Below are 20,906 nucleotides of genomic sequence, written 5' to 3'. Positions count from 1 at the left end.
CAACTCCTCAATTACTCTTAAATGCACTGTAAGAAAAAAAAAGACCAAGTTATCTTATTGCATTATCCTTTGAGCATTTTTAACATCTCTATGAATTAAGTTATGAATCTCCTGATGACAGGTCCAACCAGGGAAAAATTAAGAAGCAATGAAAGTTCTATTCTGTTCAATCTCTAAGGCTCTCCTCAAGCTCACATTCCTTTCAGCTGCAGTGATTGCTATGTATAACCAGACATGCACACATTCACACACATACACACACATGAAGACACATGTACTCAGGTACACACATACATGCATCTATCTGTGTACTTACGATACATGTAATTATACGTGCATGCACACTTACACCCAGACTACCCACAGGCAGGCATGCAGACATACATATGTGAAAGAGGTTCAGGAGGTGCTACATATGTACACACCAATGGAATATTTAGTTTCCTCTACATGCTAAGCTAACTATTTCACATAAAATATTAAATTAAATATCACAGTGGCCATGGAGATAGGCATTATTTCAGATATAGATGAGTCATATAGGTAAACTGAATCTTAAAACCATTGGAAATCTTGCCCAGAGTCAAACAGCCATCGCAGGCTGGCACTGGGTTTCTTCGTTATATTTCAACCTTGAACCCATAGTCCCTCCAGTCTACCATTTCCTATTTCTGTACACCTTCCCCTTCACAGTGTCTCTCTCCTGCACTCTGGGTAGCTGACACAAGCCAAAGACCATAGGTTCACTTTTCAGTGAGAAATAACTAGAAAAAATGATGACGAGCCAGTCAAACAGAACACTGGCCTCCAGAGCAGGGGTGAAAAGACACTTTAAAGCGAGAATGTAAGTCTGGACCACTACCAGGGTTATGGCAAGCTGATATCAGTGTATTACTATAAAAAATGCTAGGCTGATGGTTGAGCATTAGGAATGGAGAGTGCTAACATTTAATAGATCTGAAGTTTACTTGCAAATAAGTTTCAGAATAATTGGAAAAATCAATGTATATATACATTTATATTTCACACACATATATATATTTTACACATCTTCTTCAAAAAGTAAAAATACTTTGATCTACATATGTGTGTACACATGCACATGAGCACACACACAGACACAGATACTTCCACTTACAAGTACTCCCATATTCATCCCCAAATTACATTTTACAGAAAAAATTGGCCTAGTTTTCTAATAAACTAAAGAAAAACCTTTTCTGCTTTTAAAGATCAAATGCCAGTTACTTTTCTGAAGACTACAAACTGTTTTCAACTAAGGCAAATCAGAAGCACAAAGCAACTAGATTGTTTTACTAACCCACTCTAATGATGTTAAAGGATGTCCACATTTTGTTGACATTACAAATTTGTCCATAAATCTAATGAGGGACAGAGTAACCTGCCTGCAGCAACAAGAGAGACAAATTCTAGAATGTATTTTTCTACTTCTAAAGTAAATAAATAATGCTAAGCAAAAAGCAAAGCAAAACCAAAAACAAAACTAGGACCCTGGAAGTAAATGCAAAGTCAACTTCGTGATTTAGGAAGGTCAAGCTGTTTGAAGAATTTAGGAAATGTATTTAAGCTGACTGTAAGTCTGGAATGCTCAGTCAGGAGTTAATAACTGACAGAGCTTGAGATACTCACAATGGCTCTGTAAGTTTCCTCTAGAGCCCTCCCTCCACAACAGGGCAGCCCACCTTCTCTTACACACCTTCCAATGTCCATCACCAGGGAAGAAAGAGTGGGCTGGAGAACGTGTGAGTTACTGAGGTGGAAAATGGGGAGATAGCATAAGGCAGATAATAATAAGAAAAGATCTAACGCATTCCCTTTATTCCCAGAATTTCAGAGTTTTGTCCTTAGCCTGACCTGTCATAAGTATGCAGAGAATACATTCATTTCTATGACTGCAGCTTTAGTGAGACTCACAAAATAGAAAAAGCCCTGGACTGGGAGTCAGGAGGCCACTGTTCCAGCTCTGCCTTGGGAGGGATTAGGCCTGTAGCAGCTCTGGTCACACAATCCACACATGTTGCAGTTTCCCTCTAAGTTGTGAATGAAATGATTAAAACACCCCTAATTGGCTTTAAAAGTTTTACTCTCTGATCTTACTCTCACCCCTTCCCTTGGTGGTACCATGAGGAAAGAACTAAAACTCATGTTTCCCTTAATTTTGGATTTCTTCCCATTTTGTGCCTAGGAGCAGCATCACCAAAAAAAAAAATCAAGTGTCTGTTGGGGTGACAATAAACTCAGCAGCAAGGATGATGGTAAGCCTTTTACAATTACAGTGTCTAGAGATAGTAGCATGGAGTGCTAATGTCAAGGCAATTGAAAAGTCATCCCCTTTCAAGCAGTAAGACTTTCAAAATCTTTAGTGATTATGGGTGGCTATCATTCTAAAGGCTTAAGCACAATTCTGTTATTTTAAACACAATACCTCAAATCTGAATTATTTAAAAATAAAACTTCAGGACCATTTTAATAAAAGTTTAATAATTATACTTTTGGTGTATGCTATGGACTGTACATTTGTGCTCCCTCAAATTCATATGTTGAAGCCCTAAACCCCAAAGTAATGGTATTAGGAGGCAGGGCCTTTGGGAGGTCATTAGGTTTAGATTAAGTCATGAGGAGGGGTCCCATGATGACATTAATGGTCTTATTAGAAGAGGAAGAGATGCTGGAGCTCCATCTCTCTTCACCTGGTGGGGACACAGCAAAAAGGTGGCTGACTGCAAGCTGAGGTAAGGACCCTCACCAGGAACTAAAGGGGCTAGCACTTCGTTCTTGGACTTCCCAGCCCCTAGAACTGTGAGAAATAAATGTCTATTGTTTAGGCCTCCCAGTCTGTGGTATTTTTTATATAGCAGCTTAACAAAAGCAGTGTGTTAGTAAACATTTTTCAGTGCTATGGGAAGCAGCCTCTGCCCATGCTGAAAATTACCATTTCAAAGGCAACCTAAATTAGAACAACTATGTCTTTTTTTTTTTTTTTTTTTTTTGACGGAATTTTACTCTTGTTGCCCAGACTGGAGTGCAATGGTGTGATCTTGGCTCACTGCAACATCTGCCTCCTGGGTTCAAGCAATTCTCCTGCCTCAGCTCCCTGAATAGCTGGGATTACAGGTGCCTGCCACCATCCCAGATTATTTGTTGTATTTTTAGTAGAGACAAGGTTTCATCATGTTGGCAGGACTGGTCTCAAACTCCAGACCTCAGATGATCCACCGGCCTCGGCCTCCCAAAGTGCAGGGATTACAGGTGTGAGCCACTGTGCCTGGCCTAGAACAACTATGTCAAGTGGAGAAAACAGGCTCCAGTGAGCATCACTGGCATCACTGTGGAGATGAATGCATATGCTGAGCATGTAGATGTGACATCTGCTTGGTTATTACAGCTCTTAAATATCTTTAGACAGATGAGGTAGGCCAGTCATTGGCGTGTGGACAAAGGCCCAGTCTCTGCCTCATCAGTGCTTGGCCTGTCCTCACTGAGGCCTATGAGGAAAATCTCATGACTACAACTTGAGTTTGTTTTGTTTGAGTAGTTTTAGAACCAGGTTTACCTTCTTCTGAATTTTATATATATATATGTATATATATATATATATGCATACACACACACATACATATGTAGGTATGTGTATTTGTCAAGTTATTCTCAGTGTTATGAATAAATATGGATCTCTGCTTTAAGATCTGTTATTCACACCAGCTCAACTATTGCTATGTAATAACCACCCCAAGTTTACTGTAAAACCACACAAACCGTTTATTATTATTATTGATCATGATTCTGCAAGTTGATTAAGTTTAGCCGGGCAGTTCTCACTCAGGGTCTCTCATATAGGAACAGTTGGACAGTGACTGGGGCTGGTGTTACCTCACAAGAAGACTCAAACAGCTGGCCTCCTTGGGCCTCCCTGTCTGTATGTGGTCTCCCCATATGATCTCCTACCTGAGGCCTCAAATCTTTTGAAGTGTGTGTCCTAAGAGAGAGCACCAGATGGAAACTGTAATGCCTTTTATAATCTAGCCTTGGAAGTCATGCAGTGCTACTTCTGCCCCATCCTACTCATTAGAAGTGAGTCACTAAACCCAGCCCTATTCCATGGGAGGGAAGTTGATGCCACCTCTTGATGAGAGGAGCAGGTCTTCAGCACATTGCTTCCTTCCGGTCCTCCCTCCCTTTCTTCTTTCCGTGGGTCACCGATGGTAGAACAGGAAAAAGTCTAGGAGGTAATTGTTTTTTCATTCTGTCTCCAAAATCCCTCACCATTTCTGTATTTCTACAGAGGAAAAACTGAGGCCAAGTAATTTGAATCATTCAACCCATCTCTAATAGTGGAGCCAGCAGTAGAACTCCAGTGCTCTTCAATTTTCTATGGAAAGCAAGAGAATTAAGGGGCCCAACTTATTCCTCCCAGTGTTGTCCAGAGGGACTGGATCAGAAGCTGATGGATTCTTTCCTCTGGCTTGCCAGGCTGGGGCTAGGTGCCCAGCTGTTTGTGATATTATGGAGAGAATTTATGGATGGGTTGAGTGTTGGACAAGAACAGTGTTTTCTAGATCATCATTCTCCAAACCTGGCAATAAGGTTCTCCCTCTGAGATGGAGTTTAACTTGCAGGGTATTTATTCAGGAGAGGCTCTGGGACCAATATCTGTGGAAGGGAGCCACAGTGGATACTACTGGGCATTCTGAAATGGATGGTTCCTTCAGAGTAGTCCTGAGTGGGGCCAAGCTACAGAGCCTATGTGCACATCCATTCATCAGCCACTGGATGACCTGCCCAAAGGGGCCTGAGCACGAGCTCCAGGTGGCTCTCCACAGCTGACCAATTTCTGAAGGGGCTGATAGTGAAAACTGTCTGCCAGTGCAACTCCCAGCAGCTGAGATTTATTCCTTAAAGTCTTTCTTTAAAGGGGGGTCTGGGCAGCCTCCCATAGTGATTTGTTGTGAATCACAAATGACAAGGCCCTGGCCCTCGGAGATTCTGATTCAGTGGTCTGGGGTCAAGCCTGGGAATTCATGTTTCTTAAAGGCTCTAGGTGACTCTGCACAAGGGGTTTCCGTCATATCAGCTGGATGCTCTGATGCTCTCCGGAGCAGAATGAGGTGCTAAGGTGCTGTTTCTAAACGCATGGCCTGGTCAAGCGTCCCAGTGCAGTGATCCTCAGAGGGTCAAATGCAGCGAAAGTGAAAATGAGCATGTGGGTTATCCAGACACCCCAAGTTTATCACCCTGTCTGGGCCAGGGTGCATGACGCTCACTCCTGCAAAACAGAGTGAGCAGGCAGGGCCGTTTCTTCCCCCTGCAACTGGGAAGCCCCAGCCAGCCTGCTCCATTGAACTTTCAGCTCCCGGAATTGGCTCATTCCCTCCCAGAGAAAACAGCCTTATTATAAACATACAAACTTGAGTTGGGGTGGGGGTCACAGGCTCTTGCCTAAGTCCATCCTGCAAAATTGACTTTTCTGTCAATGAGAACACAGCTCTGCTTTTACCTCTCCTGTGTGCTTTGGCAGTTTCTGCTTGGCTGTAAAATTTATCCAAGGAAAACTGGCATTTATCTTGGGTTCACTTGTACTCAGCAAAACTGATAAACAGATGGGGGCTGGCCAGGCCACGGGCAATTTGGTTAGCACTTTACAAAATACAAATGTCATCCTTTATTTTTACAGGGATTATTTATTGTGAATTAGGAAGTTATTGGTCTGTTATATTCTAACAGGATCATTCACTCCAGTTAAGGGATCCATGTCCCTATTATAAAGTGATGGGGGGTGTCCTGGGTGGGAAGAGACTTTCTAGCATTGTTGGCAATAAAGGAATAAAACGGCCCTGCTGCGTTTGCGTATGCACACACAGGGCACTTATCTGTGAAGACTGTGAAAAAAGAAAGAAAGAAGCAAAGAAAGAAATCAACAAGATTTGATGGGGAAGCTTGCAAAGGAGATCAGAATTCAGATCAAATGTCCCACCCCAGTGTCTCTGGAGTTTTTTTTCTTTTGTGTCCCAGCTAAAGGCACTGGGAGGATCAGAGACCTCATCCCAGCTCTGTTTACTTTGGGAACAATCGGCGGTGTATGAATAATAATGCCTCCCTCTGACCATGACTAATTGAATTGCAGCCTGCGGGCAGTGGGGAGGGTCTTTGCTGGGCCAGTCCATCACGGCGTTTCTCAAGTAGCCACCGACAGTGATGGATGCAGCGGCGCTTCCCAGAGTGCACCCTCGAACACCTAAGAGCAGGGGTATGAACCTGCATTCCGAGTTTCTATTAGCTGGGGCCTAGCAGAGAGGAGGGGAATGGCGGCAGTTAAAGATGAGTTGGTTGATTAAAAGGAAGAGGAGAGGCAGCCCTTTTCCTAACCTCCTCCTCCCGCACCTGATTTTAAGCAAGTTTTGTTCATGGGGACAAATGAGAAAATATTCATCGTGTGACCATACAGGCCTCAGTGGGGCCACCTCTGCTGAGGCCGTGCCTGTTAAAAGTACTGGGCTTGTTTGGGGTGCAGTGGGAACCCTGGCTTGGAAAACAAAAAAGGCAAAACAGTCAAAGATTTGTCCTGTTAGAGGACGTTTAGAAGCCAATAAATGAGGTAGAAGAGGAGACAGAAAGACAAGAGAGAAGGGAAGAGAGAGAAGTAGGGGCAGTTGGAAACCGAGTCTATGGCCATGTCTATAATCCAACAATGGATCACACGGGGACCCTAACATTTGGTCGTCCTGTTGTCTGCGCTGTGTTTACACAGCAGAACCAGGCAGCTGGGGCCGTGGGCTCAGTCGGACTTTGTTCTCACAGCATGAAGGTGACCCCTGGTGAACTGCGATCTGGGAAGCTTGTGCTGCCCAGCAGTCTCTATGGTGGTCTGGACACAGGGGAAGTGGTCCAATTACAGGGTCACTGCTTTCTATCTCAGTCGGATTTAGTCTGGGCCAAGCCCCAGATTGGCACCTTTTTATGAGAGCTGTGCATGCCACCCTGGCTCCTTTTGGTGGCAGAGGCTGGCTGAAGCTCCAGGCGGATTTTGGAGGCAGATGCTGGCTTGAAGGGAGCTTTGGTTGGCCTGCTCCTCTTGGAAAGCCCTGATGAAGAGGCACCCATAGAGCATTTGGGGCAGGGGCTACACTTCTCTTGTATCTAAAATCCCAAAATTTTAAAGCCCTCCAAACAGTTTCTTATAACTTTTTTGTTAGCTTACTATGCTTTAAAAATTATCCATAGGTCTTAGTACCAACAGTCATTTTACTGCACAGAAGTTTCTCAGCTCCCTTCTCTTATTTAAGAATGAGCTACTCTCTGCCCATTCCGAGCTTTACAGGAATAATAACTCAGGGTATCTTGTTCTTATAAATAAAATTTTTTTAAAAAATCTTCTAATATGTTTCTATTTTATCTATCAATCCATTGGTCTATATGTTTATTTATCGGAGTATCTGTCTATCTATCTATCTGCCTATCTATCTATCTATCTATCTATCTATCTATCTATCTATCTATCATCTATCTGCTTGCCTACTTATCTTGGTGAATAAAATAAAACCAGGAAAGAAAGGCAGGTGTGTTAAAGGAGCTGTCTATTCCTCTGGCATGAGTAGGGTGCAGGATGTGGTATCATGCAGCTGGTATTATGAGCTGTTGGAGGCAATTTCAAATCTATGCATAAAAATGATCTCCCCAGTATGTCCTGATTCCTAACCCCACTTGACCAAATGAACAATAAGACATTCAAGCAAAATAAGTAGTTTCCTGGTGCCTGTACCAAATGTGAAATATTTTCAACCCCTCAAGTCCAGGCCTTTATAGCATTTTAGTCCCTGGTTTTCAACCCCCAGCCCAACCTACTAAACAAACATTGTGACCACCCTGGCGTGGGCCACACTCCTGGGGTTAAGATATTCCACCTAAAATCCCTTCAGTCTCTTTTAGCTGATATTCATGGGCACTATTCTTGTGCTTTGAATACCAAACAAAGGGAGATGGAGCTGGCTTAGCTGCTGCACAAGTGAGGGGAAGGAATGGTAAGAAGATGCATTTCTGCCTGCAATTTGTCTTTAGAAAACAAATATTTCAAACATTTACTCAGAAATCAGGTTTTACTGTTTGTTATGAAGCAGCAGGATTTATTAAGAGAAAGCAGAAATCAGTGTAATTTATGGAAAGACTGCTGAAGAAGCTTATCTGGGCCCTGAAGCTGACCAAATCCTAATAGTCACCCTCCTTGGGTTCAGATGCATGAAGGAAAGTTGTGTCTTGCAATCGAGGGGGCTTTGAGTAGGACCACCACATAGTATCTTCACCACCCCAATAACGCTATTATAACTTCATGCTTTGAATCTAGATGGCATCTGTACATCCCCACTCCTGCATTGCATTGAAATAAGGCTCGAAGGAGTATTTAAGAAGAAATTGATCAGGATACAGGGTGGGGAGTGCTAGGGAGGAAGGTAGGGTGTTCTGAGGAGAGGGTAGAGAGTAACTCAAAGAGAGAACAAGAATCAAAGGTATATTCCTATTCCTGCACAGTTGTCACTGGGGCCAGCCTGCAAAGCTGTGAGCAAGACTGAAATCCTCCTACCAACTCTTAGTGGTCTAGCAGATGAAACTGAGTTAGAAATAGAAGAATATTTTTCTGTAAAAGTGAATTCTTGTTAGTTATTTGAGGTAACAATGAAAGAATGACACTTTAATCTGTATGCTTCCTGTGGGCTATGCACTAAGCACTTCCAATCTTCCACGTTCATGTTAATCCTCCCAACATCTTGGAAGTGGATGTTATCATTTCCACTTTAGGCAATCAAGGCACAGAGAGGTCAAGTATACGCCAGGTGGTCTGTCCTCTAACAACCCAGGGGACTGTCCTCAGGACTCTGGATGCAACCCTAACAGGGACACATTGCCCTCTGACCACTGGGATGGGTGCGTGAAGTTTCTGAAAATATTTCCCGAACTTGAAATACACTCAAACTAGAGAGTATTTAGTGGCTAGCAGAATCTGAATACAGCAAAATGGATAAAACCTTTTTTTTAAAACTAACTAGTAATATTCAAATGGTCATATCCTTTTCACTTAGTAGTTCTACTTCTGTGTGTTCCTTCTATTGAAAAACATGCAATTTTGCAAAGATAAGTTCAACCGCAGTCATTGCGGTCTTATATGAGAGAGCAATGTTCCAAACTTTCTTGAAACACCGCAAATGCCCTTCCAAAGAGGATCATTGAGATAAACTATTTCATATGCTAGATATCTGCTAAAAGTACCAAGATTCATGCACTTAGCCTAAAATAGAAAATTCTCCATGATATTTTAAGTGAATAAAGAACCATAGAGAAACATCCCCATTTTATAAAATAATAATCACATAGGGCTATCCATGGAAAACATTTTGAAAGCAAATTCTCCAATCAGTCAGTGATGGTCACCTCTGGGGTTGGGATCAGGGAGATATCCACTGTCTATGCTAAACTTTATTCTGTAAATTTTTATTTCTTAATGAATATGTACTGTTAACAGAAAACAAAAGGAATTCAAAAGTTGTTGCTTAGCTCAGAAAATACCCAGTGTTCACTGCTGTCACCTAGCAATCGTATTTTTAAAAAACCATGTGCTGTGAGGTTATATAAGTTAGGTTCTTAATAGAATTTTTCTTATTATTCAAGAGGGTAATCATACCTGTTACCATGTATTCTGACAGCTGTTTCTGAGCCCTCTTCCCCGCTGCTCTAATGTCTGTAACTATTTTAGTAAAGTCTATTTTCATTATGAATTCCATATTTTTGGCCTATTCTCTAAAATTTGTTTGTAACCCCCACATCATCATTCATGGCTTTTTGCACCCATTCACAGACATGCATAGTGTGGCAAAAATTTGAGTCATCCAAAGTACCTATTCTCAGATGAGGTGGGACAAGCTCCCATTCTGCCTTCTCGTTTTAGCTCTCGGACTATATATGAGTGTTCTTTTGTAGTCCATTCAGTGACATGATTTTGTTTTACATTTTTGTGCTTTTTAATGGTAATTTTGCTATTGAAAATGGCCCTCGAACATGGTGCTGAAGTACGGGCTATTGTCCCTAAGCCTGGGAAAGCTGGGATGCACCTTACAGACAAAAGAAGATGTGTTAGACAAGCTTTCTCCAAACTGCTGTTAGCTATGACTTCATGGTAAATGAATCAACCCTATATAGCAAATAAGGTGTCCTCTTATTTAAGTAAGTGGAAACACTCATAATACAAGGCTATGTATGGATCCATTGAGGAAATGTTGTGACCAGAGGCTTGCAGGAACTTAACTCTATATTTCCTTTAGGAGCAGTGGGTTGCTAATACAGTGTTCGCAGCAACTTCATAGAACATAGCTACAGTGAATGAGGGAAACGGACTGTACTTTAGTCTGGGCGGCATGATCACAAGCAGGGAGTTCGGAGCTTAAGTCCTACCCCAGTGCTTTTGTGGCCCTGACAGTCACACTCCAGGGATGCTAAGCCAGAATCTAAACAGCCACAGGCAGGCCAGCGGGAGCTGCTGAGAGTGCTCCTGCTATCTACACCTCCACCAATGCCAGAAGCTTTGCCAAACAGCACACTGGGAGTCAGAGGTGGGATTCTGTTGATGACGTCAGTGGTACTCAAGATACTAGAAAATGGTCGACCTCCCTGGAGGGTCTATTAGCCTAGCGAAGCCCATTTCCATGCTCTTAGGAGTGGTTCCCAAATTAAGCTGGTGTCAGGCATTCACAGGGGGATTTCTGGGTGCCTGGGCAGGCTCTCGGGATGACAGAGGCCCCCCTGGAACACAGTCATGCCTGCCTTGAGGGCTGCACCCTGTGGCACAGAGGAACGAGCACCTATAAAGGCAGTGAGCTGTGACCTCAAGGAGAGCCCACAGCAGAGGGAGCAGGAATTGTCTTGTGGCTGCTCACTAATTACAGGGGAAAAAAATGGTAATGAGAGTCTGCATGAGAGAGTCTGCTCTGAGACTTGTTTTTACTAGAACTTTGCAGCTAACCTTCACCACATCAAACTTTTCAGGAGGCCATGAGGGTTAAGCAGAAATAAACCGGTTTTCCTCACCTGGCAGCCTCCACTTAGAGTACTGAGGCATCTCTGGCCACACCACAGCCTTGGCGATCTGTCTTCCCATCCCCCATGCAACAGATCTGAAGTTAGTGAAATAAAATTAAAAAGGTAAAAAGTTTCTTTCCAAAAGTCCTAAGACCTATGTGACTGATTAACCAGTAAAAGTCTGGGATTACTGTCAAGAAGTAAAGATGAGTTTGCTGAGATATACACAGTACTTTTCACCCACTACCCACATCCTAATGTAACATCAATTTACTTTTCTCTCCCACAATAGAAGCATATGTATTCATTTAGATACAAATTATATAAATTTATATAAAATTGCTATCATTCATATATTTAAAATCAAATAACCCAATCTTAACTAATTGCCTAAAAAGAAAAAGAAAACTTGTTGCTAAATGAAAATTCAAATTATAATTCTCATTACTGATGACGACTTGAGTTGGCATCTAAATTCAGAAACTTGCATGGATTTCCAACGACTCTCAATGGCTTCATTTGTTTTTCCTCTCTAGTCTCTGCTACCACTAATGAAAATCGAGCCTCTTTTCATAAAAATCCCATCTGTCCACTCCCATTCCGGCTCATGTTTTAGGCTCAATCAGATCAACTTGGGGTGTGGTGGCAGCCTATGGGGGAAGCTGTGATGTGCTCTCTCATCCCCTTTCAAGGTAGGACATGTTGCTCTGGCTGCTGGAGGGCCCTTCAGGGAAGCCTCAGCTGCCTGGAGCCCCTGGCCTCAGGTCATAGCTTCCCACATCCAACGACTGGTGGCTGTGAATGACCTCAAGCCTGGACATCTTGGTCAACTCAGAATGACCTTCAAGGACCCTCCCAGCTCCGAGACTAGTGCTAGCTTGTGCCAATCTTTGACCCATTCGTATTTTTACTTATTTTTCTTCCCCCATTATTTGCAAAATAAGCAAAAGAAATATTGAATTTTGAGGATGATAAAAAACCTAAGTGGCAGTGATTTTCCCCTACCTCTTAGAACGAGTCACATGCACTGAATTCCTGGCAGTGTCTTTCCTGCTCTGTCTTTGGAAAGCCAGCAAGTCTCCCTGAGGAAGACTATTTCCAATAAGGGCTGAGTCTCCCTGAGATCCCTTTTGGATCACTGGGCCACTACCTGATATGACAGAAAGTATATTTGAATGAATGGATTCTTTGGGTCTCTTTCTTCTAATTTTTTTTAGAAATCCATCCACTTTACTGACATGGGAATAGATGGCAAATGCATACCCTGCTCTGTAAGTAAAGGGCCTCGGCTGGAATTTGCCCAGACAGTGACTCTGGTGCCTGTTCCTTTTTTCTGACATTTTGTCTGTTTTCTCCAATACTTGATTGAACAATTGGCTTTCTTTTTTTCCCCTCTGATAGTTTTCATTTTCTATTTTGGACTAAAATATTTTTATATTATCTTTTATATATTGAGCTAAACTTTATGACAGCTTAACATTTTATCTTAGAATTTTTTCACACTTTGAAATAATTTCTGCATTTATATTTCACTTAAATTGTACATTTAAATTTTGGTATCAATTATTTTCTACTGGATTAATTTTCCATAACAACTTATAAAATGTTTATAACACATTTAAATAAAACTTTGTGGATTATTTATGATAAACAGTTAATGGTTATTACATAATGATTTGTGTTTTAATAAAAGTAATTGTCAATTTAAACTGGAGACCCAGCAATTTCATTCTGGTACCTTAAAAACAATAGACAATATGAACATCAAGCAGAACATTAAATATTGCCACTATAGCATTACTGATAAGGTTTCTTTTTTAAATTTTACACTTAAAAGTCCTCATCTCTGAGTTCATTACTCATAGAATCTATTTAGAAGTATGGGTTATTTTAGATGTTATTAGATTAACAAGATTTATTGTTGTGCTAATTCTTTAAGTTAAAAAGTAAAGTTGTTTTACATCCATTGTCAGAATTGTTGTAATATATTGATTTCACAAGACCATGATATCTTATGGCTATCTGCTAGAAAAATGTCATAACAAATATATAATTCACCTGTTCTGGGAGTCAAGAATGTTAGAATAAAAATACGTAAAAAATCAACACGCAAAGTTGGTAGTGACGTAAAGTGTTGAGGCTTGGATGGGACATCTTTGCTTGGGTCACAGTTTCAGCAACTACACAATGCCCAGCACCTGACAACCCCTCAGTATCACTCACAGTGTCACTGATCAAATTATGAAAGAGTATTCTTTTCTTTTTTTTCCCTCTTTTATTTTTAGTTGGCATGTAATAATCATACATACTTATAGGATAGAGAGGTATATTTCAATACATGTATGCAAAGTGTAATGACCAAATCAAAGTAATTAGTACATACATCACCTCAAATATTTATTTTTTGTATTTATTAGGAATATTCAAAATCTTCTCTTTTTAAAAATATATAATAAATTACTGTTAATCACATTCAGCCTACCGTGCTACATAACACTAGAACCCATTCCTCCTAGTTAGTTGTAATTTTGTATCCTTTAACCAACCTTTCCCTATTCTCCCCTCCCCCTGAACCTTCTCAGGCTATAATAACCTCACTTCTATGAAGTGTTCTTTACTCACTTGCAAAATATGACATGTTTGCAAGACTGTGTGGCACAGAGCAAACATTCAATAAAGGTTAGTTTCTTTTTTGACTTTTCACTGGAGAAGAAATTCTCCTTCCTAAATTTTCAAAATTAACACAGTTTTAAAAAGAGGGTTTTATATACATAGAACAACTTGTTTGACATATCCTAATAGGTGGGTTAAAAGCCAACCATTAATGGGCAAGATTTGATTCTCAATCATTTTTTTCATTCATTGAAAACACAAGCTTTTGTAACCTAAAAGTCCATCAATAGATGAATGAGTAAACAAAATGTGGTATATATTTACAGTGAAATATTATTTAGCCTTAAAAAGAAAAAAATTCTGATAAATATGTTAAGATGATAATTCCTGTTATGTATTTTTACTACAATTAAAAATTAAAATAAAAAATTGGCCAGAAAGTGATAGAATCTACCCAAAATGTTATTAAGAAAACAGGAGGGTCAATAAGACAGAGCACAGTTGAAGCAGAGATTAAAGGTTAAATAGAACACTTTTCGTGTCTCTGAAACTAAAAAAAAAAAAAACTCAAGTATTTTCTGCATACCCACGATGTACTAGACCCCAAGGGTACAGCCCACTGGTAAGCAAACAATATTCCCACATGAACGGAGCATTGAATACAGAAGGACAATGATAACCTCCCCAACAAGTGCATGGAGATGGAGCTTTAAAAATAAGGAAGGTTACTCAGAGGCTATCCTTTGCTACTGTGATTGATACAAATAAGCCCTGCTCCACTCTGCCTTAATCTAACCTAAGTAACCCCCACTTTTCCAATGCCATTTAGTATAGAATTTACAGGAGGTCGAAACTGGAAGAAAACTAAGAAAGTGTCAAAATATCTAGCACAGGCCCTTCAATCTATGGATGAGGGGGCTGAGCCCTGGGGCAGGGAGGCATTTACCAACAGCAACCCAGGCAGAAGCAAGGCAGAAACAAAAGGCAAAGCCTGTGACTTCCTGTCCCATCTAATTCCTGCTACTTTCCTCCCTTTCCTTTCTCAGTTCCTCGAGCTTCTCCAAGATCACACATCCTGGTCTTTCCGTCTGCCTGGAGAAGTTTATTTTAAAATGAGAACTTTCTCAACAGTCATAAAGTTTATTGAATGAGTGGATGGATGATTTAAATCGAACAGCTGTGACAGGTGACTGTTTCTTAGAGGTTAGGCATAAAGATTTCCAGATAACAAATTAATAAACATGAATTATCTATAAATTTTTTGTAATTTTCTCAAAATGATAAAAATTAGTCTGAATGGAAAAAAATGTGTTGTTACTGCAATTTCTCCCAGTTTTTTATGCTGGTCTGAATTCACAGACAGGCCCTATGAAGCCTCAGGTCTTTCTTTGGGTCCTGGGGCCCACTCTGTCTGTTGGGCAACACAGACCAGAGTTTCTGGGATTTAACACCCACTTGGAGCAGCCCTTTGCCAATGTCAGACAGGAGTTGGTGGATAAATGCCCCCACTCCCTCAGTCCTCAAGTGGGACAGCTTTGAAGTATATGTTCCATGCTGCCCCCACAGGCCCTGGGTGGAATGAAGCTCCCGGGACCCATAGTGATAATTTTCATGGTAACACTCCCTGTACTAGCTGTTTCCCTTCCTCATGCACCTGCCAGTGCTTCCTGGAGCCACCTCCCAAATGAACAACTGGACTTGAATTCTGATCTCAGGAAAACCTGGATGTGATATGTAACATTCTCTCCTCAAGCAGATCCGGATACAATTAGCAATCATTTTCACAGTGGCTTGTAAATTTCTCTTGCTAAAAGCAAAAACAACCAGAAATAGTGGATGCATATGGACAGATAAAGGGAAAACATCTCAACTCTAAGTTTCCAGCTGCTTTTATTCAAACATCTAGTCCCAGGGTTTCCTTATTTGAACTGGTTTACTCAACCCACGTATAGACACTGAAATCCCTGCCAACCCAGTTTGCATGACAATTTCAGGTCTGTGTACACTCCATAACTTAACTCCCCTGTAAAATTTCCACAGGGAAATCAACATCTGCCTGTATATTTATTTGTTTGTTTTTTGAAGTCAGGTGGGCTGTCTGTGTTTATCAACTTGGTCTGGCTTGCATATATATTGCAGATAAGGACAAATCAGGATAGTACTCAGAATGCTTTCTTTTTGGATGCTTTCTCACTTAATATTTCCACAATTTGAAGAGAAGCAGAGAAGAGAGACAGAGAGAGAGTCAGTGTTATGATGGTGGTGGTGGTGGAATATGTTATTGAAATTTTCAGCAGATATTTTTACCTTTAAAAGGAAGCTCATTATTATATAAGGGGAAGAATATGGTTTCTTTTCTTAAAAGAGAATGAAACTTCTATGTCCTTCATTTCAAATAATATGAAAGGAAGGAAATAGTAGAGAGAAGCTATAGGTTAGATTGCACATTCAAAATAGAGTGACCAATTCCCATGGCGTCAGGCTATGAAGCGGTCTCCAGAATGGGGCTCCTCATGCCACAAGGTAGATGCCTGCTGCTCCCCTGTGCCACAGTGGAGGAAAGGAACCAAATGTGTCAGACACCCCGGAGTTTTTAAATTTGTGATTGACACATAATAAGTGTATGTATTTATGGGGCATAGTGCAAATACTCCAGCTCATACCCCAATCTGAGCTAGATAATGTGCCCACATAAAGAAAATGAAATGATTATGTCGTTATATGCTTATTCAATAAATATACTTTCTAGTAAAGAAAAAAAATCTGTGCAAATGAATGTGTTAAAATAGGATAGGATGAACTAAAACAATAAAGAAATTAAAATAGCAATTAAAAATATGTATGTTATATATAGGTAACACAGAGACGAGAAGTTGAATCCACCTAGAGAAACTGAGAAAGGTTTTTGGCAAGAGTCTGTCCTGTGATGGGTTTTGAAGGATGAACAGGAGTTGGCAATGTGGAGAAGGTGGAGAACGGCATCCAATTCCTGCCCTTCAACCTAAAAATGACAGAATAGACCGTGGGTTTTTTTTTAAACATATAATAGTATTAGAAAATAAGAGTGGAAACCTCAGTGCATCTGAAGTTTTGAGGAATCCTAGTAAAGATAAAGTCAAATGAAAGTGGGGAGTGCTACCCAAAGCAAAGGCAGGGGGCTTTGTTGCAAGACAGAGACCAAGCTCCTTTTTAGGGTCCCAAGCTCTGAGGGACCGACAGAGGGGTGACAAAGATTTGCCTGTGATCTTATCTTGAGCACCTGCTCCTGAGCAAGCTGGAGATTGGTGATCTGAGTGTCTGTGTTGTGGAACATGACTTGCCACAGTTTATTCATTTTGGGAGTGATGGTGGTTTTGGTCTCATTTGTCACTAGAACGACACCAAATTCTGGGCCAGGCGTGGTGGCTCACGCTTGTAATCCTAGCACTTTGGGAGGCAGAGACGGGTGGATCATGAGGTCAGGAGATCGAGACCATCCTGGCTAACACGGTGAACCTCATCTCTACTAAAAAAATAAAAAAATAAAAAATGTGGGCCTGGTGGCGGGTGCCTGTAGTCCCAGCTACTCAGGAGGCTGAGGCAGGAGAACGGCGTGAACCTGGGAGGCAGAGCTTGCAGTGAGCCGAGACCGCACCACTGCACTCCAGCCTAGGAGACAGAAGGAGACTCCATCAAAAAAAAAAAAAAAAAGAAAGAAAGGAAGAGAGAGAGAGACGAAAGAAAGAAGGAAGGAAGGAAGGAAAGAAAGAAAGAAAGAAAGAAGAAGAAAGAAGAAAGAAAGGAAGAAAGGAAGGAAGAGAAGGAAGGAAGGAAGGAAGGAGGAAGGAAGGAAGGAAGGAAGGAAAGAAAAAGAAAGAAAGAGAAAGAAAGAAAGAAAGAAAGAAAGAAAGAAAGAAAGAAAGAAAGAAAGAAAAGAAAGAAAGGCACCAAACTCTGCAGACAGAACCTGTAACTGAAAGCTGGCTCATTTATGAGGGTAAAATTAACATATTCAGCAGGACAAGTGATCATTTCTGTGACACAAGAGTGGGCTGTTACGGAAAAGAACCAAATGCAGACTTAAAATGAGAATCCACCTCTTCTATACGGCAGACGGGCTGAATAGAAGAACAGATGAAATAAACGCAGGAATGAGCGAGCTGGGAGCATGAGTCGGAGGAAAGATGAACATAGAGAAGGCATAAAGGAAAGTTTAAATGTGGCAATGGATCCAAAAGATGCAATTTCCTTTAAAAGGAGACACAAAGGAAAGAATGGAAAAAATAGATCTCGTGGAAGGCAATAGACGGACAAAAAGATAGTGCAAGAAGTTTTTCCAGAGTTTAATAAAAAAGACACGAAGTTTCGAAGTTTTATGAGAGTAAAACAGTAGGGATGAAAATGGAGGAACACTCCACTTTGAGGGAAACTGAAGGACGCTAAGAGTCAAGAGTAATTCCTAAAATCTTCTAGAAAGAAAAACAGATTGCCTACAGAGAAAGCGAGAAACTGAAGATGAGGTAGCAATTGCATCAGAGTTCCAGAATTGTCTACCTACTTGACAGTATAATTCAAGGGCTAAACAGTGAACCAAAAAAGCAGAGACAAAGAGGGGAAACAAAATGGAACACAAGGAATGGTAAAAGGAGGAAGGTCTGTTTAGTGTTTCCAAAAGAACTAATACCGAGGCAGAACTAAAATCCTACAGCAGCTCTGACCCATAGAAAAATAACTTGGGCCAAATTTGTAATTTCAAATTTTCAATAACAACTTTAACAAATGGAAATGAGGCAGGGAGCGGTGGCTCATGCCTGTAATCCCAGCACTTTGGGAGGCCGAGGCGGATGGATAGCCTGAACTCAGGAGTTTGAGACCAGCCTGGCCAGCATGGTGAAACCCCGTCTCTACTAAAATACAAAAACTAAGCTGGACGTGGTGGCATGTGCCTGTAGTCCCAGCTACTCGGGAGGCTAAGACATGAGAATCGCTTGAGCTCTGGGGACGGAGGTTGCAGTGAGCCAAGATCTCCCCACTGCACTTCAGTTTGGGCTACAGAGTGAGATCCCGTCACACACACAAAAATAAAATAAAATAAAATAAAATAAAATAAAATAAAATAAAAAAGGGAAATGAAAAGGTAAAATAAATTTAATATATTTTATTTAAACCACTGTGTCTAAAATACTATTTCAAGATATAATCTATATTTAAACAATGCAATTTGGCATGTATTTTACACTCAGAGCACCTCTCCATTCAGACTAGGCATATTTGGGATATTCAGTAGCCTTCTGTACTGGTCAGCAGTTCTAGATGACCTCAACAAGTAGTAGGTATGGGAAGAAGGGAGGAAAATTAAGTTCTGCTGAGGTTTCCTGTTTATTTCTTTTGTTTTGTTTTTGCACAATCATAAGTCACTGCAGCCTCAACCTCCTGGGTTCAAGCCACCCTCCCACCTCAGCCTCCTGCATAGCCAGGACTATAGGTGGTCGACACCATCATACCCAGCTAATTTTTAAATTTTTTGTGAAGATAGGGTCTTACTCTGTTGCCCAGACTAATCTCAAACTCTTGGGCTCAAGTGATCTCCCACCTTGGCCTCACAGAGTGCTGGGATTACAGGCCTGAGTCACCATACCTGGCCTGCTGAGGTCTTACTTGGGAGAGAAAACTAATTCCAGACATTGATAAAAATAACATTATAGTACCTTTAAACACAATATAAATTATTATAAGAGTAATCACTAAAGAGGCAAGAGGAAAAAAAGAATAATCACTAAATAATAGAAATTATATGTATAATTTCCACAACACTGCAAAAAATGTATAAAACATAAGAGAACTTGGTAAATCCAACAAAAGCCTGCATATTTCCAGTGAGCACTGTAAAAAGAAAACTGAAAAACAGATGATATGAAATGTCCAAATAAATCAGTAATCACACCCAATATGAAGGGATAAAATTGACCTATTGGAAGTCAAAAATAGGATTTTTTTAAAAAAAGAAAAAATATCTGGGCACATCTTGTTACATAGACACACACACACACACACGGACGAGACAAAGAGAAATGTTGAAAATAAATAGAAAAAAAACGGTGAAACATACACTAACAAAAAAAGCAGGTTTTACTGATGCCAGATAAATAAATAGCATTTAAACAAAAAGCCTTTAAAAAGCAAATAATAGTCCATATTGATAAAAGGAACACTGTATCAAGAAGGTGTGTTACTCATGGAACTTTTTAGGTTCAAATAATGTAAAACAAAACTATCAAGAATAATAAGAAATTTCTAATTCTAAAATTATAGGTAAGAAATTTTAACACTTTTTTGGAATTCAACATCAAAATATGATAAAGAAAACTCTATATATTCTCATTCCTGAATATTTAATATGTATCTAAAAAAAGGATGTCCTCACAATGCCATATGACTCTAAATAAAATTTTAACATTCCTTGATATTATCTGCTGTCTGATGATTTTCAGTTTTCTCTAATTATTCAAATATGCCATTTTACAGTTTGTTTGAATGAAGATTTTTAAGAGGCTACTAATTGTCTATATTTGTTTTATCTTTTAAGTCTCTTTTCACCTGAAATTGTCCCCTTCTCCCCCCCTCTTTCCTTTCTCTCATGCGATTGTCTTGTTGAAGTCACGGGGCCCGTAGACTGTCACAGTCTGGGTTTACCTGCCTGCCTGTGCCCCATGGTGTCATTTTACCTGTTCCCACATCCCTGATACATACGAAAGGCTGGAGATTGGATGCAATGACCTCATTAAATATACATTTCTTTATTTTTTTTTATTTTTGCAAGAATGCATCATAACTGTGCTGTGTATTTCATATTATATCATGCCAGAACTTACCTAATATGCAGTTGTGACACTTTTATGAATCCTAATACTGACTAATGTGTTCAAGTGGGAGTTTATGTTTCGAGGAATATGTCTTTGTTGCTTTTGTGTTTTATGTATTTTTAAGAAAGAAAATGGATATATTTTATCACATCAACATTTGAAGTTTTGTAATGACACACACCCACCCCTAAAAAAAAGTTAAAACAAACGACGCACTAGGAGAAAATGTTTTCAAAATGTAGGACAAACAATCTAAGACACAAGTAACTGCAAATTAGTAAGAGAAAGAAAAACAACTAATAAAAAAGTAAGCAAAGGATGTAAATAGGATATTAACAGACAAGTGGAAAATAATTGTCAGTAAGAGTATGA

The sequence above is a fragment of the Nomascus leucogenys genome, chromosome 13 (assembly GCF_006542625.1).
Source record: "Nomascus leucogenys isolate Asia chromosome 13, Asia_NLE_v1, whole genome shotgun sequence".
In the NCBI taxonomy this organism is placed as follows: Eukaryota; Metazoa; Chordata; class Mammalia; order Primates; family Hylobatidae; genus Nomascus; species Nomascus leucogenys.
Note: the sequence above shows the minus strand (reverse complement) of the source record.